Here is a 27,066-nt window from a genome sequence, read left to right on the forward strand (position 1 = left end):
GAAATAGATTAGCTGGGGCCTATAGAAAAGTACCTGCGTCTAAAAAGTACCCATGCGACTTGTTTCAATTCGCTAAAATGACCGCGAATTAAGTTCGGAATGTCCTTCATGTGACTTACTGCGTGATCTGTATATTCATTTCTGGGAGTCCTTTGAAGAATGGGGCCCAGAGCAAGGTGAATTTTCGCTGGTATGTCGACGATGGCATTCGGATTTCCCGCATGATGAAGGAACTAGTTGGAAGTTTGAAGGGCAATGGGAGAAAATTGTGACCCTCTACGAATTGTCGTCTGTGTTTAACAGCGAACTGAAAGGATTTTAAAGTTGCTAAAGCTTCGGCAGTGAAAACTGAATTATATAGAAAGTGGAAGGAAGGATGCATCAGTGGTTTGGGAGCCGTCCGTCCTATCCTAATCCTAAAGGACCCCAGAGAGCCAACGGGAAACTGGCACCTTGATCCTTAGCTGGAGAATTGAGGGAACGGATAAAAAAGACGCTGGCTTTGTGCCATAATTTACGTTGTCGAGCTTAAAAACCTTCACGTCATCATGGATAGAATCTCTCATGAGGAGGAGAGAATCCAAACTATCATCTGGAAGGACTCTTACGCAGCGATACATCTTGCAAAGCGACTAGGTAAGACCGAAAACGATACCTTGCTCCATCCGTAGTGAATTCAGCGTCTCCAAGGCCACTCAGCGCTACAGAGCATTTGGATATATGAAGCTGAAATTGGCTGGCCAGCCGTGATGTGATGAGATGAGCCGAAGTCAAATGCGGAGCTAGGGCCAAATCCACAGTCTCAAGGCTACGACACCTTTGTTCCAAGAACCGTCATCACTGCTGCTTCCTGCTGGAGAGTCTTCCCACACCTTTTGAAGATTATCTGGATTAAGCGGTACCCTTGAATTTCGACCGACGTCTCGGAACTCGGAACCCGCATATAACCATTGAATCGGTCGGTTAACTCCTATTAATCGGGCATAACGGTAGGTCCCTGAGTCGTAGTCAAAGAACGCATAAAAGTTCTGACTAAATGTACCTGAATTCTGCAAGGGACTGATCGGGTTGACCAGGCGCAGGCCCCAGTGTTGACTATATTCGACCCGCAATATCCAATAGAATTGGATTCAGATGCAAGTTTAACTATTGCTATGGCTATGGTGGTATATTATTGCATAAAATTGTCAACAAACCCTACGTGGTAGAATATTATAGTAAGCGAACGTCTGCAGCTAAATGTGAATTTCATTCATAATTAGACGTTAGAAACACTAGCGGTAGTTAATGGTATCAAATATTTCCACTTCTTGCAGGAATTCACGAATTCTGTGTGTATACAGACTTCAATTCCTTAAAAGCTACTCGTACAAAGTTGGACTTAACGCCGAGGGTATATAGTGAGGGGGGCATTACTGCAATCTTATGACTTTGACATAGAATACAGCAAGGGTGGTATATGGTAGCTATATGGTTATATGGTAGCTATATGGTTATATGGTAGCTATATGGTTATATGGTAGCTATATGGTTATATGGTAGCAAGTTATATGGTAGCTATAGGATATAGACGGCTGATCCTAGACGGCCGGATATAGACGGCCGGATATAGACGGCCGGATATAGACGGCCGGACGGTCGGACGGTCGGATAAGTTTGCCCAAATTAGAATGCATAGAAAGTCCCATCCTTTTAATTTGAAAAACAACGAAGTTATCTTATTTCCGATCAATCGGAAGTTATATGGCAGCTATAGAGTATAGTCGACTGATCCCGGCCGTTCCGACTTATGTACTACCTGCAAGGAAAAGAAGGATGTGTGCAAAGTTTAAACTCGATAGCTCCAAAACTGAGAGACTAGTTTTGCGTAGAAACCGACAGACAGACGGATAGACGGACAGACAGACAGACAGACATGCTTATATCGACTCAGGAGGTGATCCTGATCAAGAATATATATACATACTTTATAAGGGCGGAGATGTCTCCTTCACTGCGTCGCACACTTTTGACCAAAATTATAATACCCTCTGCAAGGGTATAATAAAGAAAACAAAAAATATATTTTCAATAAATAAGAAAAAAGCAAAAGAATGAATATAAAGAAAAAAAACAAGAAAGAAAAAAAAATGAAAAGAGTAGATACACTAACAAGAAAGGAAAGCTAACTGCGAGCGGAGCCGATGTTTATATACCCTTGCAGTTAAGCAGCAGCTTATATTATTAATTTATATATCGGATCGTATATAGTTGTCCGATCCTTATGAGAATTTCACCATTGAATCAAGTATCAAGTACACCCCAAGTATCTTTAAAAATAGCCAGGCGGCACTTCCAATCGTTCAGTTATATGGCAGCTATAGGATATTGTTGGCTGATCTTTATAAAATTTGGCAAATCGGATTACTTTGCCCAAAAGGAAACCAAGTACCAAGTCCCATCTTTCTAAATAAAAAAACACCAAAGTTATGCTACTTCCGATCATTCTATGACAAATATATAGCCCACCGAGTCTTCTAGAGATACTGGAAGAGTTAATTCGGAGGACCGCCTTTGTAGAGTCCGACATTCAAGCACGAAAGTTTCCTTGGAGGGTGTTGAGCTATAGCGTTTTGATAGCGGGCGAATTAATATGACGAAGTTCAATTTTTATATTTAATTTATTGAGAGCTAATTCCGCGCAATAAAACAAAATAGCGGCCCGTCAATAACAACTCCAAAAATATAACAAGAAGAAGAACAGCTTTTACGCAGAAGCTCTCAGGTGCCGGCCACGGCGAAAGGGTAAGAATCAGTGAGCCTGGAGCAGGGACGCCAGAGCAGATCAACGGCATCAAAGGAGCAAGGGAAGCAGCGAAAACCAGGAGCAAAGACACCGCGGGATCAGATCGACGGCGGCAACAACCGGTGAGACGCACTATTGTATTACTACACTTTGTAATCAAGTCACACTTAGAATAAAGCAGGCATTGGTAAAAAGAAGCATTCGGTGTTATTTCTGGCCTCGGGCAGTCACGTCGGATACAAAGCAAAACAGTTCGTTACAGTAATCTAATGTAGCTCAGTTGATTCGGTTAGCAATGTGTGGCGTTATCATTGAGATGTACCCTTGGGTAAAAATATTACTCGTAGAGAAGTAGGTTTCTGCACAGTTGTTAAGTATAATAAAGATAATCAAGTTGAGTATAATCATTTTTTCCGGGATAGTGCGTTCCATTATCTTACCACGTGAATGGGGAGATCCCCATAGGGGCTCCACGAATTTAAGTCCAGTAACATTATCAGGGGGCGTGTACCTGGTTGAGGACATTCTTGATTTCGCTACTTGAAAAAGCTTGGGAGGATGAGAAGTATTACTAATAACTAGTACTAATAGTACTAGTAGTCCTAATAGTACATACGACAGAAGAGACAGAAGATAAATCGACCTAGGTATCGGGTGCAATAAAATCCGCTTGGATGGAGTTGCGAAAATGGTCCAGCAACCAGTTTTTTTCTCTCGATTCCTGTAGAGTAATAGTGCCCAACATATTTCAAATACTTTTTAATCCGCGATACCAAAGTGGAACCTCCATCCCATTGTAACAGAAACTTGCGCACAAACAAGAAGCTGGTCGGGAATGGAAACTTTCATCTTGTTGCGATTACACAGGCCGACAATTTCCAATTTGTTTTTCCTCCACGCAAAATTTCAACTGCTACTTTTAGGCTCCCCTTAACCAAAGTCCAGCACAAACATAGGTTCCATCACCCACAGTTTCCGTGGTACACCTAAGAAAAGAAATTAATGAAATTTTAAAATATTTTTAATTCTGTAGACCTTTAAATTGCGTTTACCATAATTATTTTTAGTACATTTCATTTTCGAAATGAATGTATACCAACTAAAATTAAAAAATGGCACCTAGCAGTTACCATATCTTGAGTATTCTATCCAAAGTTGAGTAAATGAGTAAAAATATTGAGTAAAATAATTTGACTTATATGTGAGAAGAAAAAATGTATCACTTGTATGTCAGTGTCCGTAATATTCAAAGCTTCTGAAGATTCTATTCTTCGCATGTAATCTTTAATTGCGAGCTTAAGAACTTTAATGTTTAAAATTATTAATAATTATTCGTTTACCTGCCTGCTTTACACACTCAAGATTCGGGAGTAGAGAGTAGAAGAAGTAGTAGAGTAGAATTTTAAATTTTTAGTCGATCGATATAATGGGCGGAACTTATGAGATGTTCGCTATAAGTTCAATTTTCTAAAATAAAACCCGTAGGACCCGTAACAAAATTAGATATCCATTCTTGAGATAGCAATAGAAACATCAAGATGGTGAAATTAGAAAAATAAATATTGTTTATATACGGAATTTTTTAAATTGGAATACTACGGAATCGGAGGAATAGGATGATTTCAAATATGAAGCAAAGAGCAATACCTTTCTCAGAAGAGTTGAAAAAATTTTTATAATTCAGGGAAGAGGAAAAAGACTGAATTTACGATTCATATTGATAAACGAATAGAAGAGGCTCGGATAATTACCTTAAGTTTACTCGGGAAGTTTACCTTACAATTCGAGATATAACGTTTGTAGAGTTGATTCTTAAGAATGACAAACTGGTTAGGAATATAAACAAAGTTAGTCTGATGAAACAAAGATCCGGACCTAAGAAACTTTTTGTAAGCTCTTGGTTTTCAGTTCTTGAGACGAGAAAGGTGTTTACTAAAGCAATGTGGTTTTGTTGATGATGATGAGACTTCAGGGAAAACTTTTTGAACGGGCTAAAAATTATATCATAAAAAGAATCCGTAGCAGCTTCGATAGAGTTAAAAATAAAAGATATTTGCAATCAATTCCAGCCAAATGATGGCGAACTGGCATATTAAGCAAGTTAGAAATTCGTTTGGTCGGTTGATGATCTTGTCCGAACCGCCTACATACTAGCAACATTTGTCCGCTATTCGATTCGTTACTAATCTTCTATCTGATTGTGTCCAGCAGGTAGCTCTGGGTGACTTTAATATCCCAGAACTCAAGTGGTTTAATGTTTATAATTCACCGTCTTTATGACTTCCCCGTGAGCATGATTGCCTGTCACTCGGTAAAATTTCTCACGTTAAAAATTCGTTAGGTCGGCTGGTTAAGACTGGCATGTTAAGATATAAATATTGCCTCTAATAAAATTTATTAAGCTTTGAATTTATTCTTCGACGCTTGCGTGCCGTGTCAAATATCAAACCGCTTCAAATAACACAGGCAAACAGCAAAAAATCTCCACACATAATGTCACCACCTCCATATCCTTTAAGCTTCTCTGAACCATCACCCACAGTTTCCGCTGTACACCTAAGAGAAGAAATTAACCAATTCAATATTAAATTATGTAGGCCATATAATTGAGTTGCCCATCATTTTTTTTAGTACATATCATTTTTGAAATGTATTTACACCAACTAAAAATATATTTATTGCATCTAGCCGTTACCATATCTTTTAAATACTAAACCAAAGTTGAAATCTCCCATTTTCTACATTTATTTTGAGCTTCTATGATTTTTCGTTAATCGTTTCGTCGTTTTATTTGTCTTTTTAAATAACTTGATTCATTTTGGATTTAAGGAAAAACTCTAAATAATGTTATTGAATTTGTTCTTCTATTAACTGCTTGATGCCGTTTATTAATAAGAGTCGGTACACATACATTTTAAAAGTTATATGTTCTCTTTTTCCCACTATTTACGTTTGGAAACTCATATTCGAACAGTGATCAGGCAATGGCCGATCTTTTTGCACAGTTTTTTTAAACCACATACTCACCTACCACAATTTCAGCTCAGCCTTACATCTATAATATTCAATCAGACAACCTTATATTTCGAGTACAAGGTTGTGTCCTGAAGAACTGTGTCGAGGCACTGAGTAAACCTTTTCTTAAATTGTATAATCTATCTCTGGAGAGTTTGATCCTTTCCATAAAAAGGGAAAAATTCCAACGCTGCCAATTATAGAGGCATTTCTAAATTTTCAGCAAATCCAAAGCTTTTTGGAAAATTTATCACCCCACATTTGCAACACCTATGTAGTTCATTAATATCACCGTGCCAGCATGGCTTCATGCCGCTCCACCACTACTAACTTATTGGAGCTAACTTTTGTCACGGATGGGTTCCGGAATGGCTTACAAACAGACGTCATTTACACTGACTTTAATAAGGCATTTGGCTTTGTTAACCATTCGCTTCTTATAAGTAAACTCAGTCTTTTGGGATTCCCAACTGATCTCAATATCTGGATTTCGAGCTTATCTTCGAGATCTTTCGAGATTATCTGGAAGAACTCAACGTATCTTCTTTTCACATGTTACCTCGGGTGTAGTCCGCGTCACATCTGGGGTGCCCCAAGGAAGCAATCTGGAACTCTTAATTAAGGACTTGCCCCTTGATTAAACTGAATGTACTTATGTACGTTGATGATGTTAAGCTTTGTTTTCAGTGAATTCAGTGAACTGAATTTATAGTAGCCCCCAACCTAGACTTCAATCCGATTTGGATAAATTTCAAAATTGGTATTTTGCAAATAACCTAAAGTTTAATGGAACTCCTGTCGTTTTATCGATATATTCCTCACCAGGCTATGTACTTTCTCTATGGAAACGCCTTAGAACGATTAACTCAGGTTAACAATTTCGGTGTGCTATTAGATTTGAAACTTAAATTTACCGACCATATATATACCATGGTAAACAAAGCTATGGGTGTGCTTAGTTTTATCAAAAAATTGTCAAAAGAATTTCACGAACCGTACATAACAAAAGCTTTATATACATTATTGGTTCGTCGGATTCTTGAGTATGGATCGTGAGTCTGAAGTCCTTAATACTGAATCTGTACAAAAAAACTTCCTGACTTTTGCCCTTAGGGGACTTAATTCGAATGCAAATCTTCACCTATGCAAATCTGCACCTATTCACCTATATCTACTATGATAAGAGGGGAGGTGAAGATTGGTTTTTACCTTCACTATAGCATGATTAGATAAAAATACTGAAGTCTAAAACAAACTGAAGTCTAGTAAAGGGTTTTTCAATAGGAGCGCTTCAACTTTTTTTTGAATAAAACACAAACGGTTCGACTTTTCAATTAACTTTTTTTTATTATCGAATTTAAATTATGACATTTAATTATGAAACTCGATTTCTTTCTCATGACCACCTTCTCATGACTATTGGCTCTGAGCTCTTGCAACGTCCCTGGCTTATTGGCATAGACCAATAACTTCACGTAACCCCAAACAAAAAAGTCTAGAGGTGTCAAATCACACGAGACGTCACAGAAAGGCCCAATTGTTGCGAACGTCGTGTGAGCGACACATTTGCGTCTTCTTGAACTGAAGCGCTGGCGGCTGCGATGTTTTCATGACTTCGGGCACTTCTTGCTATCATGGGCACCGGAACATTATGTAGCGAAGCCGTAGACTTTGCACAATTGCAATCGCTGTTCAAGTGTGTAGTGTTCCATGATGAAATGTATACTAATGAAGTTTCATATATCAAGAGAACAAGGAAAAACATGGCGTCGTTCGCCGTCCCTATCGGCAAAAAGTTGAAGCGAACCTATTGAAAAACGCTTTATAAGTTAGCATAGTGCGGAGCGGGAGCAAAATAAAGTAAAACAAAAATAATTTCGTTTGTTCTTGAGATAAACTAATCTCATTTAACATTTTGGCGCCCCTGGGTGGACTGCGTTTATTATAATTTAATAAATTAAAGCAAGTAGTGAAAGTGACACATAAAGAATATATAGAAAACAAAAATAAAATAAAAGAGTTTGACGCGGCGGTAGTGCTGTGAACTTTAAAAACAATAAACAAAAACAATTTAAAGTCCACGTCGCGAAACAACACTTATTTATCAACTGACAACTGCATTTATTCAGCATCTTTAAGTAGCCTACGTGACAGCCCTATTTCATAGTAGGACCCTATTTATCTATATCATTATTGGTTTTGGCCTATCTGGCAATAAGCATAAAGCGGAGGTTAGAAAATCGCGTGGGAGTAGCTTTCTTTTGCGTTTTGGCCACGAAGTGAGGAAGTTCAGACGGTCAATAGAAGGCGACAAGGAAATTAGAAAATTCTAAAGAGGAAGATTACCCGCTAAGGGATTATCGCACTGTAAGGAGTTGACGTGGGTCTGAAAATAATTGAAAGACCACAAGAGGCCGTTTGCTGGTATATACTGGGAGCTAAGCCAAGTTGAGGCAGGTCGTGAATCGCATAGGCGAGGTGAGTTGTTAGGTTAGGTCGTGGTCGTGTGAGTCTGACGTAGTTGTTTTTGGCTTATCAGGTCGAGGATCTCGGTTATTGGAAACCGCCCATGCGGCGAAAAGGGGATGTCGACTAGTTTTAAGCTCGGCAGAGAGTGAGCCCGACTGGAATAGAAGGAGCGACAAGCACGACGGAGCGTTCGCGGTGCTTTCAAGGGGCGTTCCGCCGTGAATAGGATTCGGTCCTAGCGTTTCGGAAGTCGTTGTGGAGTATTTGGCAGACATAGAACTGGAAGCGAAGACGGAGCGCTTGCTGCGCTTTTAAAGGGGCGCTCCGCTGTACAAGGGAGTCGAGGGGTTTATCTGACTGGTGGCCTGACGGTGCCGAACGATGGGAAAGTTAAAGTAGTGTCCGGAGTTATTTGGGTTAGAGCACTGCTTCTGGCAATGTAATTTGTACTGGCGTTGTTTACGGGATGGGCGAGAGTCCTCCCAATATATTTTTCCCTTCCAGCCGTGGAAGCACTTCGACAGCTCGTCGCGGAAAAAAAGGGGTGAGTAATCTTTCATCCATGCCAAGCCAGCTGAAGTGATGCGGAATTCCCCGATCATTACCCTGCCAAGTTGTCCGAGGGGGTTTCCCCAAGGTGGATAGTTTATCTCGGTAATGTACTTGAGATCGGGAAGCGTTTCCCTAACATTCAGTTCGCACTGAGAGAAGAAACAGAGAACCCCCGGAGCTGGATTCCAATTGGATCCGAAAGAGCTCGGGGTTCAAAAACGAAAGGATCTTCTTTAAGAAATAAAAATGGTGATTGTAATGAAGTAAAGAAAAGATAATTCGTTTCTTTTAATTTGCCACCGCCCTGCCGCTAGCCCATCCCATTGGCTTTCTCGAGGACACTAAGGGATCCTGGTGTTCATCGTTCGGAGGAGACTGTGTTTGACCTACGCAGTCTGTGAGGTCGTGCTTGCAGCAATGTTGACATTATTTGTGATTACCGAGCCAGCATCAGGACACCTGATGCACCGCGTGCAACCTTATTTTTCACCCGATATCCCTAACGATACCATCTCAGCATCGTTAAAGTTATAATTATCATAATCATAAATTTATCTGGCGCCCAACGTGGGTCCTTGTTCTTGGCATGGCTAGGCGCAGCCATGTTTTGCGGACAAGTCTTTTCGGCTGGTTACAGTAGCATGGAAGTAACCAGACCAAAACCCTCAGCAGCGGCGCGGGTACCGCTTGGAATTCTACACGCAGAAGGGAAAGTAGACTACAGTGTCTTGGCAGCCATAGCGATAGTTTCGAGTAGAGTTTAGCAGGACGGTTTCTCGCATAGGATTTCAAGAAGGAATAGGACCCAACTGACAACGAGTACAGGATAGCATGCTGCTGCAAGAACGATGGGACGGAAGAGCCAGTGCCACAGTCGCTTGGAAAAGCAGTATCAGTCAGCGAACTGATATCTAACCACGCCTGTAGATTGGCAGCTCCCGTCATCCCCTAGGAGGGAAGAAGGACACTTTTAGTTCAGTCGTAGCAGTTCCGAAATGACCTTTGGACGTGGTGATTCAGCTATTAAATCGCAGGCCTGGGAATTAGCAGGACGGGCGACAAAGAGCTAAAAAGGGGAGTTTTTTACGATCGGTCTCCAGAAACTAGGAGCTAGGTGAGAAGCAATGGTGAACAAGAAAGGAAAGCTAACTTCGGGCGGAGCCGAAGTTTATATACCCTTGCAGTTCAGTCGCAGTCCGCTAGGTGGCGCCACGCATCTTGTATTATTAGATATGTAGCGGATCGTATATAGTCGGCCGATTCTTATGAAATTTGGCATATTGAATTATTTTTCCCAAAATAGAATCTGTACCAAATCCCATCTTTCTAACTTAAAAAACACCAAAGTTATGCCAATTCCGACCGTTCTATGACAGCTATAGGATATAGTCGGCCGATCCTTATGAAATTTTGTACATAAGATCAAATATAACATGTGTGGAAAGTCCCAACCCTCTAACTTAAAAAACACCAAAGTTATGGCATTTCCGATCAATCAGTTATATGGCAGCTATAGGATATAGTCGACCGATCCCGTTCCGACTTATATACTACCTGCAAAGGAAAGAAGGGTGTGTGCAAAGTTTCAACTCGATAGCTCCAAAACTGAGAGACTAGTTTGCGTAGAAACCGACAGACAGACAGACAGACAGACGGACAGACGGACAGACGGACATGCTCATATCGACTCAGGAGGTGATCCTGATCAAGAATATATATACTTTATAGGGTCGGAGATGTCTCCTTCACTGCGTTGCACACTTTTGACCAAAATTATAATACCCTCTGCAAGGGTATAAAAAAGAAGAAAGGTAGGCAGCCTGCAATGGCGGTAGGCAGACTAAAAACGAAGGCGAAGTTCGGTTTGAGAGTTTCGGTGTTTGAAGCGCGAGTATTTATCAGGTTAAGCAATAAAGAAAGAAAGAATGAACCCGGCAGAGGCAGAGAATGGGGCAGCAACACCCGTGAAGGTGCCCGTCTGCACACTATGTAATAAAGAAATAGCAGAGCCAGGACCAAGTGCGTACACGAGTTTCACAAAGCGTGCATACGCGAAGCGATAAGATATCGGAAGCAGCGCGATAGAGAAGATTTTGACATATTTTATGAGGCGGTAGAAAAGTTCATGGATGGTCAGAGTATTCCATTGAGTGAAGCAACGCTCGAGGAGATGGTAAGGAGAAATCTCAGATCCGAGATCCGCCATGAGCTGCTGAATGTGTCAATACTTACGGGAGATTTGCCGGCGCCGTGAACGATTTTGAGACGAGGTGCGATGAGATTTCGGCACTTCCAAGCCACGATGGGGAAAGAAGTCATATGGTGAAACTCAGAGACGGGAAGACAGAAGCTCACACAGGGTTTATGCACCCAGCAAATCAGTAGAGGGAGTAGGCAGCGACTTGAAATGGGAAGATGCCCAAGAATTTTCGGGTGATGAAGCGGGTGAAGTGGGGGCAGTGGCTCTTATCTGCTGGACTTGCAGAAAGGAGGGTCACAGGTACCACGCCTACACGTTAAAGCGGAAAGTTTTCTGGTTTGGCAAATGCCTACAAGCCATCGTGTCCAAAATGTCAAAAAAACGGGAGAGCAAATGCGCCGGATCGTCCATTTCAGCGCGTTCCGTCAGGTTTGAACAAGGACAAGTAGGAAATGACTTCAGAGGAGAGTATATAAAAGCTAATGTAGAATGTAAGAATAGGTCAAGGAACATAGGTTAAGGCAGTATTGGCAGTCGATGAAGATGATACAAACGAGAAGGTACAAGACCTCAGACAAACGCCCTTTTGCCGAGATCAGATTGTTAGGAGAGGAAGTTCTGGGACTACTGAAGCAGGTGGTAGGTCAGTTGACGACTGAGGTGGAATTCAAAGATCAATCCAAAATGCACATGTTCTACCTGGTTCCCACTATGAGCCATAATTTGTATCTAGGTATAGATTTCTGGAGGAGTTTCGGGCTGTTGCCATCAGAGTTCCGGATCGTCGAAATTTGCGTTAGTCAGGAGTTGTCTTAATCCCAGCAGGTTAGCTTGAAATCGGTTAAAGAATAAGGGTTTGTACAGTACAGTATCGACGTCGGGGACACGAAAGCGGTCAAGCAGAGGCATTACCCGGTTTCTCCATCAGTAGACAAACTGCTCTACGGAGAGGTCGAGAGGAGGATGAGGCTAGGAGTGATCCGGTCCGGGAAAAGTCCGGTATATGTCTTATGACTGCAGGAAACTGAATAGCTTCACCCAGAGCGACGCTTCCGCAAATTGACGCGATCCTGAGCAGACTTCCTGGAGCTATGTTCATCTCCAGTCTGGATCTGAAGGATGCGTACTGGCAAATCCCGTTGGATCCCGCTTCGCGCGACAAGACCGCGTTTACGATTCCGCGGAAGCCATTGTACGAGTTCAAAGTCATGCCTTTCGGGCTAATAAACGCATCGCCGACCATGACTCGACTCATGGACAGAGTGATTCCGGCCTTGTTGTGCCACGAGGTATTCGTGTATTTGGATGATGGTAAATTACCCGGGCATGACTGGGTGGTATAGCAAATTCATTAGTAATTACGCACCGCTGACCGAGCTGGTGAGGCCCAAGAGTCGTTTTACGATGATGCATGCGGGTCGAGAGGCTTTCACAATGCTCATCAAGACGATGTGTCAGGATCCGGTTGTGCTACAGAAAGCAGCTACAGAATTGGTGGCGTTCTGGTTCAGAAGACGGAAGAAGACAAGGGATACAAGTATCCAATCGCTTTCGTCTTAAAGAAATTGAGCATGGCCCAAAGAAACTACTTCGTCAATGAGCAGGAATGCCTGGCCGCGATTGTTTGTTTAAGCGGTTCAGACCTTACGTAGAGGGGCATAGATTTACGGTAATTACACATCACGCGTCGGTAGGATGGATCATGGCGCAGCCAGATTTGAGATCTCTGCTGGGGCAATGGGTGGCGAAACTGCAGGCCTACAAGTTTCATATTGAGCATCGAAAGGGTAAATTGCATCTGGTTCCGGATGCGTTGTATAGGTTAGATGAGGAAGAAGTTTCTGGGGTGCGAATGGATTATGAATCATCATTTAAAGCTAGTTAAAGCTAGAATTCGCCGGGAAAAGCTACCTTCGAGCTAGAGGACATGCAAGAGCGAGCGATAGGTACCTATCGACATGATAGATTCATGTCAAAGATTTGAAGCAGTAGGACCCTATTTATCTATTTCATTGCGGGTTTTGACGATCTGGAAATAAGCATAAAACGGAGTCGCTTTTAAGGGGCGCTCCGCTGTACAAGGGAGTCGAGGGATTCATCTGACTGGTGGCCTGACGGTGCCGAACGACGGGAAAGTTAAAGTAGTGTCCGGAGTTATTTGGGTTAGAGCACTGCTTCGGGCGATGTAATTTGTACTGGCGTTGTTTACGGGATAGGCGAGAGTCCTTCCAATATATTTTTCCCTTCCAGCCTCGAGCACGTGGAAGCATTTTGACAGCTCTTCGCGGATAAAAAGGGGTGAGTAATCTTTGGGGTGAGAGGGAATCCCCGGAGCTGGATTCCAATTGGATCCGAAGGAGATCGGGGCTAGTGACCCGCGCTTTTGAATGATATCGAGCCTCATTACGCTGATGAGTCGACTCTCTATGGCCAGTACTAAGAAAATAGCGTACACAATGTTATTTAGTCATTTTGGTATTAAGTCTTTAGTATAAGCGTGCACAATTGGCGCAAACGGTCTCGCAATATAGAACGAGTGAAGAAGGCGCTTTAGAATGAAGATTGAGTATAGCCCACTTTCGCACGCGGAGTTTGTAGAGGATCTTGTTTAGCTATTAGAATTATAAGTGATGGGGTTAACCGCGCTCCCGTATAACCAGCCGCAATAAGTACGCCTTAAGTTTGGATATCTACAATGATTATCGATAAGCCTAGCAAGGGAGAATATTAAATTATTAGGATACTTAGGAAACCAGGGAAATATTACAATTAGAGACGTAAGGATCTTCTTTAAGGAATAAATATGGTGATTATAATGAAGTAAAGAAAAAATGGCTAGCCCATCCCATTGGGTTTCTAGAGGACCCTAAGGGATCCTGGTGTTCATCTTCCAGAGGAGTCTGTGTTTGACCTACGCAGTCTATGAGGTCGTGCACGCATCATGTTGACATAATTTGTGATTACCGATGCAGCATCAGGGAGAGAGAGGGGAAAGTACCAACAGGATTAAAGGAACCGAACTTAGAACCGCAGGTATTTTTGCAAAAAATTAAAAGTCGAGAAAAGACAAATTATTACTCGTCTTGTGCTGATAATAAAGTTTATATATAAATTTCATTAAAATATTTCCAACATAATTGAACCTGTTGGCCATAAATTGCCTGTGGACAAAATTAGGACGCATAAATTATTCCACAATCACTGTCGCCCCCTACCCCTCGTTCTCGGTATTGTAAATATTTGCCAAATAAAATAGATGCAGCCAAAAATTATTTTATATATTTTGTGCATAAATAATTTGGTGTAAATACAAATAGATGTAGCGGTAAACTTATCGTTTTCGCCTCCCGCCGTTATCCGCTGCTTTATGTATCCACGTATATGCATTTTTGGAACCTTTTGTTCAACGGAACGCAAAGTGACGCGATACCCCACAATTTAATAATATAGCCTACCATATTATTTTCGGTGTCACTGCCGAACAAATATTTAAATATTAGTGCCTCGACTATAGATTTATTCGACTATCAATTAATAAATTATTTTCGTTGGTTAAAAATTAATAATTTATTTTTTATTATAAAAAATAAAAAATTAAAAATCGCAGAATAAATTAAAAAAAAAAATTGTTAATAAAATTAATATTTATTAAATTAATTAATTATTATCGTTTTCGTTTTTTTGTACCGAAAATAAAATTAAAATTTATTTAATTTTTGTTGGGCTAAGCAGCCACCAGATAGGCTAATTAGAATATTAATAATTTGTTTATCTGCAGCGGCATTAAATCTTCTATTTCGTCTCCCAGATTCGCATACACTTTGTTGTCATTTTGTAGCGCGTGCGCTTTTGGGAGCTTTGGAAGAGCTTCTGCGCCAAAGCGGTTCTTCTTCTTGTTGTATTTTGGGAGTTGTTATTGACGGGCCGCTATTTGTTTTATTGCGCGGAATTAGCTCAATAAATCGAATATAAACAATTGAATCTCGTCTTTAATTCGGTCGCTATCAAAACGCTGATCGCTTAACAGTGGTGACACCGACGTGATCGCGCCCGAAGTTTAATCAGTTTAATTGCCCAAGAAAAAAAAAAAAAAACTTTCTTGGTTTTCGGTTTGCATCTTTCGCCCTGGAGATTTGGGGGATGGAGTCTGGATGTGGAACTATTGGATCTGCTGCCGCAAGCCGGGAAAGGATGCTGCGGAGAAGAGCAGAGGTGACCTGCCAGGACATGGAGGCGCTTCATCATAAGGTGAAGGCTGTAGCGCGGAATGAGGATGGCACCATTATGGCGCTGGAGTCAGTGGAGAAGCGTTTACGTAAGCGGTTCACCGCGCTTCAAGAAGAGTTGGAGGAGCTTAACTTCAGCGAGATTGGGAGTGAGCTTTATTGGAGATTCTCGCAGCTGGCGACTGATGTGCAGGTGGACATTCAGGTGGAGGTTGCCAAGCACTCCATGAGAATCGCTGCCCACTCCACACTTCTCGACGGTGCCGGTTTCTCACCCACGCCATATAAGCCCCTCCTTGCCACGTTGCCAATGCCAACATTTAGCGGCGGCTATGTTGACTGGCCGGATTTCTTCGCCCTTTTTAAGACCACGATTGACAGCCATCCTCACCTAACAAAAATGGAAAAGCTCCGGGGGCTCATTTCATGCCTGCGCGAGTCAGCCTTGGAGACGGTGAGAGCGCTGGAAATTACAGACGCTAACTACGATGTGGCTATTGACCTATTGCGCAATCGGTTTAGTAATCGGCGATTAATTTTCCAGACTCACATCAACGAGATCCTGCAGCTTCGTGTGGTCGAGCCAGGTTCTATTGCTACGTTGCGGGAGCTGTCGGGTTGTTTCAATGGGCATATGCGGGCTCTCATGAGTTCCGGATCAGCTGTCGAGATCCAAGGATGCTTGCTCATCCAGATTGTCCTTCAGAAGTTGGATCCTGCCACAAAAGCCAAGTGGGAAGACACTTTCGCCGGAAACAACGAAAGCCTTCCGTCTTGGGAGTCCATGGCACGATTCTTGAAGCAAAGGTGCCGGACTCTTGAATGCGTCGAGTTTTCTTTGGCTGCGTAGCTACCAGCTAACCAAGTGGCCCGAGGGAGATCTTTGAATAACCGATCGTCGTGCATGATTATCAACGCCCATCCAGCTCTATGCGCCCTGTGTGGTGTTTTGGCGCACGCGCTTCCTACATGTCCAAACTTCATTGCCTTGCCACTTAGTCAATGGTACGACGAAGTGCGACGGCTGACCCGCTGCTTTGTATGTTTGGAGGATGGTCATTTTGCACGCGGATGTTTAGCTGCCCGTTGCCCAACGTGCAATCGCCGAAATCATGCTTTGTTGCACCATTGCGGGCAGCTGCCCACCTCCAACAATTCCCCACCACTACGAGGCTTGGTTTCCGCCGCTGGTGTTGCCGTTGCTACCCCACCTTCCCAGTCAATCAACACGGTCTTGACGCAGCATCGCTCTACTGAAGTGCTTCTGCCAACCGCCAATATCCTCATCCGTGGTCGATCAGGTGCCTTCCTGCCTGATCGGCAGAGTGTTATTGGACTATATAGTGTCTCATATTGCGGACTGTCAGCCCAGCCTTAAAATTGATATTTCGAAATGGAAGATTCCTCACGGCATAGCGCTGGCTGATCCCAACTTCCACAGACCGCAGGGTGTGGACCTGCTAATTGGAGCCAGCCTGTTCTTCAACCTATAGTCAGTTGGCCAAATCCATTTAGGTCACTGCCTCCCAGTTGCCCATAATACACTATTTGGATAGGTGGTTTCTGGACGCAATGGACTATGGCGGGAGGCTGGATTGCTTTATGCAGAAGGAGAAGAATCAACGTTCCGGACCCCCTGTACTCGTTAGGAGAACTCGATTCCCGCATTGGTCTATTTGGGGGAGCAATGCATGGTCAAGGGTTTGGAAGAAATTGGAGTGCCTTTTTCGCCCTGTGAGTTCTTAATCTTCTTAATGAAACTACGCAACCCGTGGAATATCCCTTAAAAGATGTGTCTTCTGCCCTTCCAGAATTGTTATTGAAGGCCCACCCTTCAATAGGGGGAAGGATGTTGGGCTAAGCAGCCACCTTTTTTATCTGCAGCGGCATTTAATCTTCTCTTTTGTCTCCCAGATTCGCATACACTTTGTTGTCATTTTGTAGCGCGTGCGCTTTTGGGAGCTTTGGAAAAGCTTTTGTGCCAAAGCGGTTCTTCTTCTTGTTGTATTTTTGGAGTTGTTATTGAAGGGCCGCTATTTGTATTATTGAGCGGAATTAGCTCAATAAATTGAATATAAACAATTGAATCTCGTCTTTAATTCGGTCGGTATCAAAACGCTGATCGCTCAAAAATTTTATTAATTGAAAAAATATTTTAATAAATAATTATAAAACAAAAATCATTTAAAAAAAAGAAAGGAAAGCTAACTTCGGGCGGAGCCGAAGTTGATATACCCTTGCAGTTGAGTCGCAGTCCGCTAGGTGGCGATACGCATCTTATATTATTAGATATAAAGCGGATCGTATATAGTCGGCCGATCCTTATGAAATTTGGCATATCGAATTATTTTGCCAAAAGAGGAATCCATTGAAACTCCCATGCTTCTAACTTAAAAAACAACGAAGTTATAGCATTTCCGATCAATCAGTTATATGACAGCTATAGGATATAGTTGGCCGATCCTTATGAAATTCGACAAATCAGATTTCAGAATCAGATGTTTCCCAAAATTGAATCTGTACCAAATCCCATCTTTCTAACTTAAAAAACAACAAAGTTATGCCAATTTCGATCGTTCTATGACAGCTAAAGGATATAGTCGGCCGATCCCGGCCGTTCCGACTTATATACTGCCTGCAACAGAAAGAAGGGTGTGTGCAAAGTTTCAACTCGATAGCTCTAAAACTGAGAGACTAGTTTGCGTAGAAACAGACAGACGGACAGACGGACAGACGGACATGCTCATATCGACTCAGGAGGTGATCCTGATCAAGAATATATATACTTTATAGGGTCGGAGATGTCTCCTTCACTGCGTTGCACACTTTTGACCAAAATTATAATACCCTCTGCAAGGGTATAAAAACCTCATGACGAGGTAAAGTACCGGTAACGAACCTGCATGCGAAACCCAAAATATCTGATATCAATTTTAGTGACGAAAATATGATATATTAATGTACAAAATTGCATATAAAAAATATTCTTGTTCGGCTGAAAAGATATACTCCCTATTTTTTAGGTTATTGACTAAATATATGCAGACTCCAAAAAGCAAAGTTGCCAATCAAATACACACACATGTGTAAGTAACAGCAAGCTTCACAGGTGGCTGGACAAAATGGGTAGCTGCACTTACAGGACTATATCTTGAGTTAACGAATTTTGCCAAATATGAGCGATATATCAAAAGTTGCGCCATCTCAAAAGCTATCTCCACGTGCAATATAAAAAGGATCAATCGAGCAAATTTTGAAAAATAATTTTTTTTCTTTAAAAAAAGTTTATTTTCAGTGTATTTATTTTGTGTACTATATAGACGTTTGGTCTCAAAGAAAGGGAAATATATGTTGAAAAAACCTTTTCAACGGTGTAAAGCACGTTTTAATATCATTTTTAATTATAAAGTTATACATTTTTTAATTAACAACGTTTTTTGAATTTTTTTACGTAAGCTTAAGGTATTTCAAAAAGTTGTAGAACAATAGTTGCTCATATGATAGTAACAAACATCTCCAATTTTTTTCAGAATTGCCAAGAAAAAAATAGTGCAAAAAGACAACCAGAGAAACGGATACCCTGGCTTCATTTTGAAGAAGAAAAAAAAATCGAATTTTTTGAATAACTTCTGAAAGAAATGTCGGATCGGGTCGATTGAGGTACCAATCGACGCGTATTTAGTGTATTTAGAAAGCGAACATATAAAAATATTCTATCTGGTACTAAAATGTGTCCACCAGCCCAAAGTGATTTAAAATTTGTATACTTTCACCGTAATTTCTCCCAAACCAAATAACTTTTGGAATATGTTTGGACAAAAATTATCTAATTAAAACAATAACTTTCGATTGGTATATAATTAATTTAGATCGGTTGCCTACAGAAAATTTTTAATTTTCTTCGGCTATAGGTATAAAGAGTCTCCTCAATGATTATATATTTAGCTTTGAGTAGAGAAGATCCAGGCAGTGACCAGGCAAAAATGGGGAGAGTAACTGGATTATGAGGAATTTCCGCCCGTCGAATTGTCGATTTCGAAAAAATATTAAATCGTAGATACCAGCACCTATCCGCTGGAATGACTGGCAAAACGAAACAGGAGAAAACTGGGTTTAGCAAGCAACTTAATAAAAGTTCGTTGGCTTGCTCCTCTTCCAACACCAAACCAGCTTGCAGTTATTGCAACGCTCTAGACCATTTTTTGGCCCAGTGCAGTCCGGCGCTCGCCTTGCTGTCATGCAAAGGTTTGAGTTTGTTAAGTCAGCATCTCTCTGTTTAAATTGTGTGCGAAAAGGTCACACCGTTGCGAAGTGCAAATCGACTAAATGTCAAATCTGTGCAAGATCGCACCATAAATTTCTGCACCGATTTACAGTGACTGAAAATAACTTAGCGATACCACCACCAACAGAAAATCCTCCTCCAGCGTTGACGAATGATGGCCCTTCTACTTCACATGCTTTGCATGAGTCGTATCTGGAAAGGGTTTTGTTAGCGACTTTGATCGTAAGGGTTCGAACAAAAAATGGCGAGCACATATTGGCCCGAGCATTTCTTGACTCAGGGTCACAAATTAACTTCATTACTGAAGATCTTACTCAACGCTTACAGATCCTTAGGGAGGAATTAACTTTATACTAAACGCGTTATCTGTAAAACACTCTTCCTCGTGATATCTTTTTCCAACTCATCTCTTAAACATTCTCGGATCTATCCCCGCGATTCGAGCCGTACGTTATGCGGCAGCGCAATGGTCGGTTGTACGGGAGGTGGGCTGTACGTATGCAGTGGTAGCCACGCGAAAGAACAAACTGCGTTCAGTCGATTTGGAAATATCTCTAAGTCGGAAATAGCATAGATCCCATAGAGCAAACATCAGAATCTGCCATCAGGGCTCCCACCCAATCACCAAGTATGGATGACATGAAATTAGAGGTTCTTCAACTTTGGTTAGCCGATATAGAAGGAAAAAAATTGGAAAAAGGAAAAAAAACGCAGCGTTGACCATTTCAATCATCCTACTGATACTGATAAGCATCTTCATTCTGCGATACAAACGGTATACTTGGAATGCAAACACTATGAGCACTACAAGACGATCATCTCCGGAACCTACCCAAGACCATTTACTCCCCAAGACAGTTTTGCTATTTCCATTAATTTACCACCTAAGCAATATCCATGTATAACTTATCTAAGTTAATCGGACGAGAGTCTAATTCTTTTTCTGACCCAGCTTTTTTCCGGAAACTTGTGTCCAGACGGCAAACACAGCACATTTGCGTGGCCGCTGAGAACCGCCAACTTTGGCTTGCTGTGAGAAATAAATTTTCTGTTTAATTCTGTATGTCAAGAGGAAACAACCTCACTGAATTTAAATAAAGAATAACTCCGGCGATAGCCTTAAAACCAAATATCTTATTGTCGAGTGAGCTCAAGGCCAGTGACACGGGACCAGTCAATACCGCAACCTAATCATCCTAACTCTACAATAAGGATTGGTACAAGTTACTAATTGGCGCCTAAATAAAAGAAAAACACACGCACCAAGGAGGCCAACGTTTTCGACGTGGGAAATTCTACATTCCTCAACCTTTTAGAGTAGCTAATAGCTATTAAACAATCACGTAAGAGGACTTATTTTCTAAACTGTTTCCAATAAAAAAAAGAAGGAAAAGAAAAATAAATAAATATATCTGCGTGGTTCAACGCAAGGTTTTTCAATGCATAATTATACAAAATAAGAATATTTCTGAAAATATTCATAAAATAAATACAAATTTTACGTTAACTTAAAAAACTTCATCGTGAACAGTGAATATAAAATTATTTAATTCTTGCCTTTGTTTAAAATTCGTTTTGTTGTTTTCTTTGCACAGCGCGGTCACACGACACCCGCGCAAGACTCGCTTTGTTGGTGTTTATTTATCCATTGCGCAGAGCTGTTCATATGAGTGTCTGTCCGTGTGCGTTTTCTCATGACCGACCTGTTCAGCCAGCATGGAAGCTACAGAAATAATTCCAGCGTTTCAGAATCTGGGGAGAGGAGCCAGTTTTAGCTACATTGGCGAAGCTCAACATTTCGGGCCCTGAAAAACTAAACACAATGGAACACGAACTGCCGTCATCTTTCCAACGTTACAATGGCAGCTCACGCCATTACTTGACTGTCATTAGGAATAAGGCCTTGCCGATGTCTCGCTGACATCGTTTAACACAGTACTGAACTTTGACGCGATTTGACGCCTCGACTTCACGTTCAGTGATAATCGCCCGTTGCCCGTCATCGAGCAGGAAGTACCCTAAGGCAAAGAGGACAATCCTTATTGGAATATTATGGAGAGGTAAGAAAATAATTAATACTATTAATGAATAAAGTTCAAATGTCTTATGAGCATGCGATGGCAGAAACTCTGTGCGAGAAATTCCGTAGAGATGCCTTGCGACCTCAAACAAAGCCTCACAGATGTACTGTTTGCGGCAACACCAGGAAATTTGCCGTCGGCTCTAGGCTCAGCACAGGAAGTGGAGTCAAATCACGAAAGGTACGTCTTTGTTTGTTAATTTTGTAACACTTATATTTTTTTGGGAATGGGACGAGAGTTTTAGGAAAAGTACAAAAGTATACATGGTTCTTCGCACTTTTCAGTTTTTAGTTTACCTTTTTTTACTACACATCGTGTATTTGACAAAAAATAAAATGTAACTTCAAAAAAAGATTCAAAAATAAGTCTTTTTCCTATGCAGTTGGAACGTTAAAGTACATAAAACACTACAAGACACACCACAAGTTCTACCACAAAATTCAGCTACACTACGATTCTTGTTGTTTGATTGGAGAGAGTGTTGGTTTGTTGGCTGAGTCGGAGACTGGTGGGGCTCTTTTACTGGCGGGTGGCGGGTCCTTCTCATTCACTGTCGATATTGAGCGCATTCACCGACACTTTTGGCGGCACGCCCGTATTTAAAGCAACATTCGGAGTGGCTGCATCCGGATCCGGAGGATCCCCGTTGATCCTCCAGCAGCAGCAGCAGCAGCAGATACATCCAGAGTGGGGGAGCGCAGGTGGAAAGTACTCCCGAGTGGAATGAGTGCGCTATATTGGCGATTGTGTTCGTGGAGGAGGAGCTGGAGCTCGAGCTGGAGGAGTGCAGGTGGAGGCAGGATGTGGATTGGCCGTACCGCCCGCTCCGCCCTGCAGCTCCTGACGGTTGAGCAGGCGCTGCTTGATCGTTCCTGTGTTCTCGTTGGCGAACGGTATCGTGTCAATGGAATCAATGCTGGAAGTTGACTTATTGTCGTGGTATTTCTCGCAGTGTATCTTCGTCATTCAGCAGAATGGTGGCATAATTCGCATAAATGGGCTGCTGATTGCTGCCCGCAGCTGCCTGCTGTTGCGCCGCATGTCCATAGAACATGTGTTGCGGCTGCTGTTGCTGCTGTTGATGTGATCCTGCCTGTTGCTGCGTCTGCGCTGGCACTCCCTCTCCGCTCAGCGTGCGTGAGTTGCGTATGCTGCAGTGACGACGCGATGGCTCAGGCGCTATCTTCTTCCCAGTCAAAGGCCATTCATATAATTCGCTCCTCCCTAGCCACCAGTTGCTGCTCCGTACTCGGCCGCCGCCGCCGCATTCATGTAGTGATGGTGCTCCAGCGGCGGCATCGTGTTCAGCACCAGGCCATGGCGGCTGCATTGCTGCCCAGGAGACGGGCGCATCAGCCTGCTGCGGCTGTTGTTGTTGCAGGAGCTGTTGGTGATGGTGTTGCTGTTGCAGAGTGGCAGCAGCTGCCATGGCCGCCGCTGTTGTGGGCGGCCCGAAGTGGCCGTAGTCCGTGGTCGTGTAATGGTTGAAGGTCAGATGGCTGCGCGTGCTGTTGTCGTGGATGTCCTCCAGTGACTCCAGGCTCTTGCCACGTGGCTGGCGCACCTTAATGAGCATCACATCGTTGCCGGAGCAGCACTCATGATTGCTGCCCGTGCGCCTGCTCCTCCTCCGCTGCTGATACTGCTGTTCAGGCAACTGCTGCCAGCTGGGGCAGTGGCATTAAGGACACTGCCGGTGGTGGCATAGATTTTCGTATAGAAATCATTATAAGCCCCGTACACTTATATATATAGTAAATAATAATTACTTACACTCCCGAGCAAGGTGCCCGATTTTACCACATGTGCAAAATTTTCGGGTTGCATTGTCGGTGGTTCTTACACATAACTGTGTTTCTGACGGTTTACATATAAAGCACCTGGATTTTCTTGTTCGGTCTCGCACCTTCCCATCTTGCTGCATCTAATATGCTGCATGGTGCTCTCGTCATCAGGGTACTTATCCGTGCCTACTACGTATCGCTAACAGGGCTCACATTAACAATTTCCCCGCTTCGTAACTTTTGGGCATGCGCCTGTCATATTTTACGCAAAGCTCTTGTTAAATTACCGGAGAAAAGGTTAGGTTTGGGTGTACTGAAGTGTTTGAAGTGCGTCCCAAACTGGAACCTCCCGATTTTATATGTTGTTAAGATAAGAAACGTGTTTTGTTCTTCATTATATGTAATATTTCCAGTATGAACTTTCTTAGCTTGAACAAGAAGAAGAAACAGGAGGGACTTGCTCTTATACGCTACTTAGATATACGCTACTTAGAGTTACTATTTTGCAGAATAATGCGAAAGTTTATGAACGCCTTGGTGGCCGCTAAGAAGAAATGCATTTCTTCTTAGCGCTTTAACTTTATAACGCGATTGAATATTTAAATGTTCTGTAAATTCAATTATCCTAAATTAAGGATTTTCGTGAGGATCTAGTAAGAGTTTCATATATGTTTAACTGAATTTGCATTACGGCTGCAGTTTATATAAGGTGTATATATTGGACAAATATCGGAGACATAGTGCAAATATAGGATATGATCGGCCAATCCTTATGAGAATATCATTATAAATACATTTTCTTATACAGTTTGCGTAGAAACAGAAAGACGGTCAGACAGAAGAAAAATAGCCACTCAGACACTCTTATATCGCGTCAGTAGGTGGCTGATCAAGAATATACTTTAAAAAGTCTGAAAAGTTTATTTTTATAATTTTGGTTAAAAGTGTGACACGCTAATTCTTGATCAGGATCACATCCGGAGTCGATGAAGGCATTTCTATTTGTGTGCTTTCACGCACATAGTATATAAGTCGGAACGTCCGACATCGATCGACTATGTCAAATAAATGTCGTCTAACTGATTGATCGGGAACTTCTTTTTAAATTACCATGGATTCCATGGTACCATGGATTCTATTTTAGGCTAACTGATCCGATCTAAAATTCAAAAAGACCGCCTGACTATATCCTGTGAGGGTACAGTTATATTACGAAGCAGAAATAAATAAAATAAATTTTATAAAAATAAATAAATAATATTAATAAACTTTAGTCGATAATATAAGTCGACAAAAGATCACGGTAACAGCCTATATGAAGCAGTTTAGGCGAACTGTCTGGCAACCCGACTATCTGTCACGTGACGTGCGGCAACCCCGCACTCTCACAACCGAATTTTTGCTCGATCCACAAATTCATAAGTAAACAGACACAGCTTTGATAATAGAACTGAAGTAAAACCAACCGGAAAAGAAGAAAACATAAATTGCAGCGTAATGTAATATTTCGATTGTGGAAATAATATCACAGCGGTGAATTCCTTATGAGAATTTCACCATCAAATCAATTTTTTAATAAAAATGTTGGAAACAGCTCAAATCATCTTAAAACAAGAAAGGAAAGCTAACTTCGGACGGAGCCGAAGTTGTTACACCCTTGCAATTGAGTCGCAGTCCGCTAGGTGGCGCCACGCATCTTATATTATTAGATATATAGCGGATCGTATATAGTTGGCCGATCTTAATGAAATTTGGCATATCAAATTATTTTGCCCAAAGAGGAATCCATAGAAAGTCCCATCCTTCTAACTTGAAAAACAACGAAGTTATGGCATACTGCCTGCAACAGAAAGAAGGGTGTGTGCAAAATTTCAACTCGATAGCTTTAAAACTGAGAGACTAGTTTGCGTAGAAACAGTCAGACAGACGGACAGACGGACATGCTCATATCGACTCAGGAGGTGATCCTGATCAAGAATATATATACTTTATAGGGTCGGAGATGTCTCCTTCACTGCGTTGCACACTTTTGACCAAAATTATAATACCCTCTGCAAGGGTATAAAAATAGCAAGGTTGTGCCATTTGCGATCGTTTAGTTATATGGCAGCAATAGGATATAGTCGACCGATTCTTATGAAATTTAGCAGAACGGATTAGGTTGTCTAAAATTAAATATATTCTTATTTGTCACGTGGAGTAACAATAACGTGCCAGGTAACAATAATTTTATGCCCTTACAGTGGGTATTATAATTTTGGTCAAAAGAGGGCAACGCAGGGAAGAAGACATCTCCGACCCTATAAAATATAATATAAATTTTTTTGATCAGGATCACCTCCTGAGTCGTTATAAACTCAGGTAAACTAATCTCTCAGTTTTCCAACATTTTTATTAGAAAATAGTTTTGATGGTGAAATTCTCATAAGGATCGGCCAACTATATACGATCTGATATATATATGTAAAATTATTAGCTGCTACCTAACTGACATTGTATATCATCTTCGGCTCCGCCTGATGATAACTTTCCTTGCTTGTTTTTGTTTAGTTTAAATTCCTTATTTTGATAAACACATATTCAAAATTACTCACTCATATAGATTTATATGTTTAGAATAAAATACTTTTCTATTCTTCAAGCGTACTTTTTAAAATGGTGATAATTTTATGGGGGTTTGGGAAGTAACTACGACTCTTCTTAATGTTGTTAGATACAGCGGCAAAAGCATACTAAAAGTAACAGCGAATAGATTGAGTAGTTAAATTATTTCAATTAAACAACAATAGTCTAATTTATTTGGAATTTTGTATTATTGCTGGTCATTTCTTAAGTACTCAAAAAAAAAGTATTATTTATAAACAATTTACGCAACACCCTTATTCGTAAGGGCATTTTTTAAGGTGGCGAACGTTCATTAGTTAGCATTTATTATAAAAAGTCTAATAAATAAATGAAACTTTTCCAGTATTTTTTATTGCTTTCGGTAGAACTTTATTACCTTTATGCTTAATACAAATGACAGGGTTCATCTAGTTTTGGTTGTTTTAGTAATTTTAGGAGCTGAAGTTTATATATCATTGCAGTTAAGTGAAAGTTAGAACGTATACATATCGAATGTAGTTGGCCAATTTCTATGAAAATTTCATTATCATTTCGATTTCTTCACATAAGTGTAATTGCGTTGACCACCATTTTTTTAGTACTTATTATTATACCCATGCAGGGGGTATAACACGCAGTAAATTATACCAAAGTTATGTCATTTCGTTCAATTATATTGCAACTGTAGGATATAGTCTGTCAATCCTAATGAAATTTTCATAACAGAATTAATTTTCTAGTATAAACAGATTGGATCAAATTGTAGCATATACTAGAGAACCCAGAAAACGTTGTTTTGCCATATATAATTTATTTTTTCTAGAAACATTTTTTTAGTTCTATAAGAATAATTATTATTTACTATATATATAAGTGTACGGGGCTTATAATCGAAGGCGTTGAATGTCATTGAATCTAATATATAAAATTCTCATGTCACGGTGTTACTGGTTCTACTCCTCCGAAATGGCTTGAGCGATTTTCGTTTCGAAAAATTTATGAGACTCGTTCGGCATTGGCAGCAATGAGCCCACTTTGTGATACACTTGGCCTTTGATTTTAAAC

General features: G+C 41.2%; 1 protein-coding gene and 1 pseudogene across 2 annotated transcripts in view; both read right to left on the bottom strand.

The window, feature by feature from the left end:
* Positions 1-26,131, bottom strand: part of LOC26514684 (glutamyl aminopeptidase) — a 414,401-nt gene extending 388,270 nt beyond the window's left edge. For both annotated transcript variants that reach the window (XM_044714905.1, XM_044714906.1), the window contains exon 1: positions 25,992-26,131. The gene's annotated coding sequence lies outside the window, so the exon portion shown is untranslated. The remainder of the gene's footprint in view (positions 1-25,991) is intronic.
* Positions 22,016-23,527, bottom strand: LOC26514508 (annotated as a pseudogene).
* Positions 26,132-27,066: the final 935 nt, after the last annotated feature.

Source organism: Drosophila ananassae, chromosome 2R (assembly GCF_017639315.1).
Source record: "Drosophila ananassae strain 14024-0371.13 chromosome 2R, ASM1763931v2, whole genome shotgun sequence".
Classification (NCBI taxonomy): domain Eukaryota; kingdom Metazoa; phylum Arthropoda; class Insecta; order Diptera; family Drosophilidae; genus Drosophila; species Drosophila ananassae.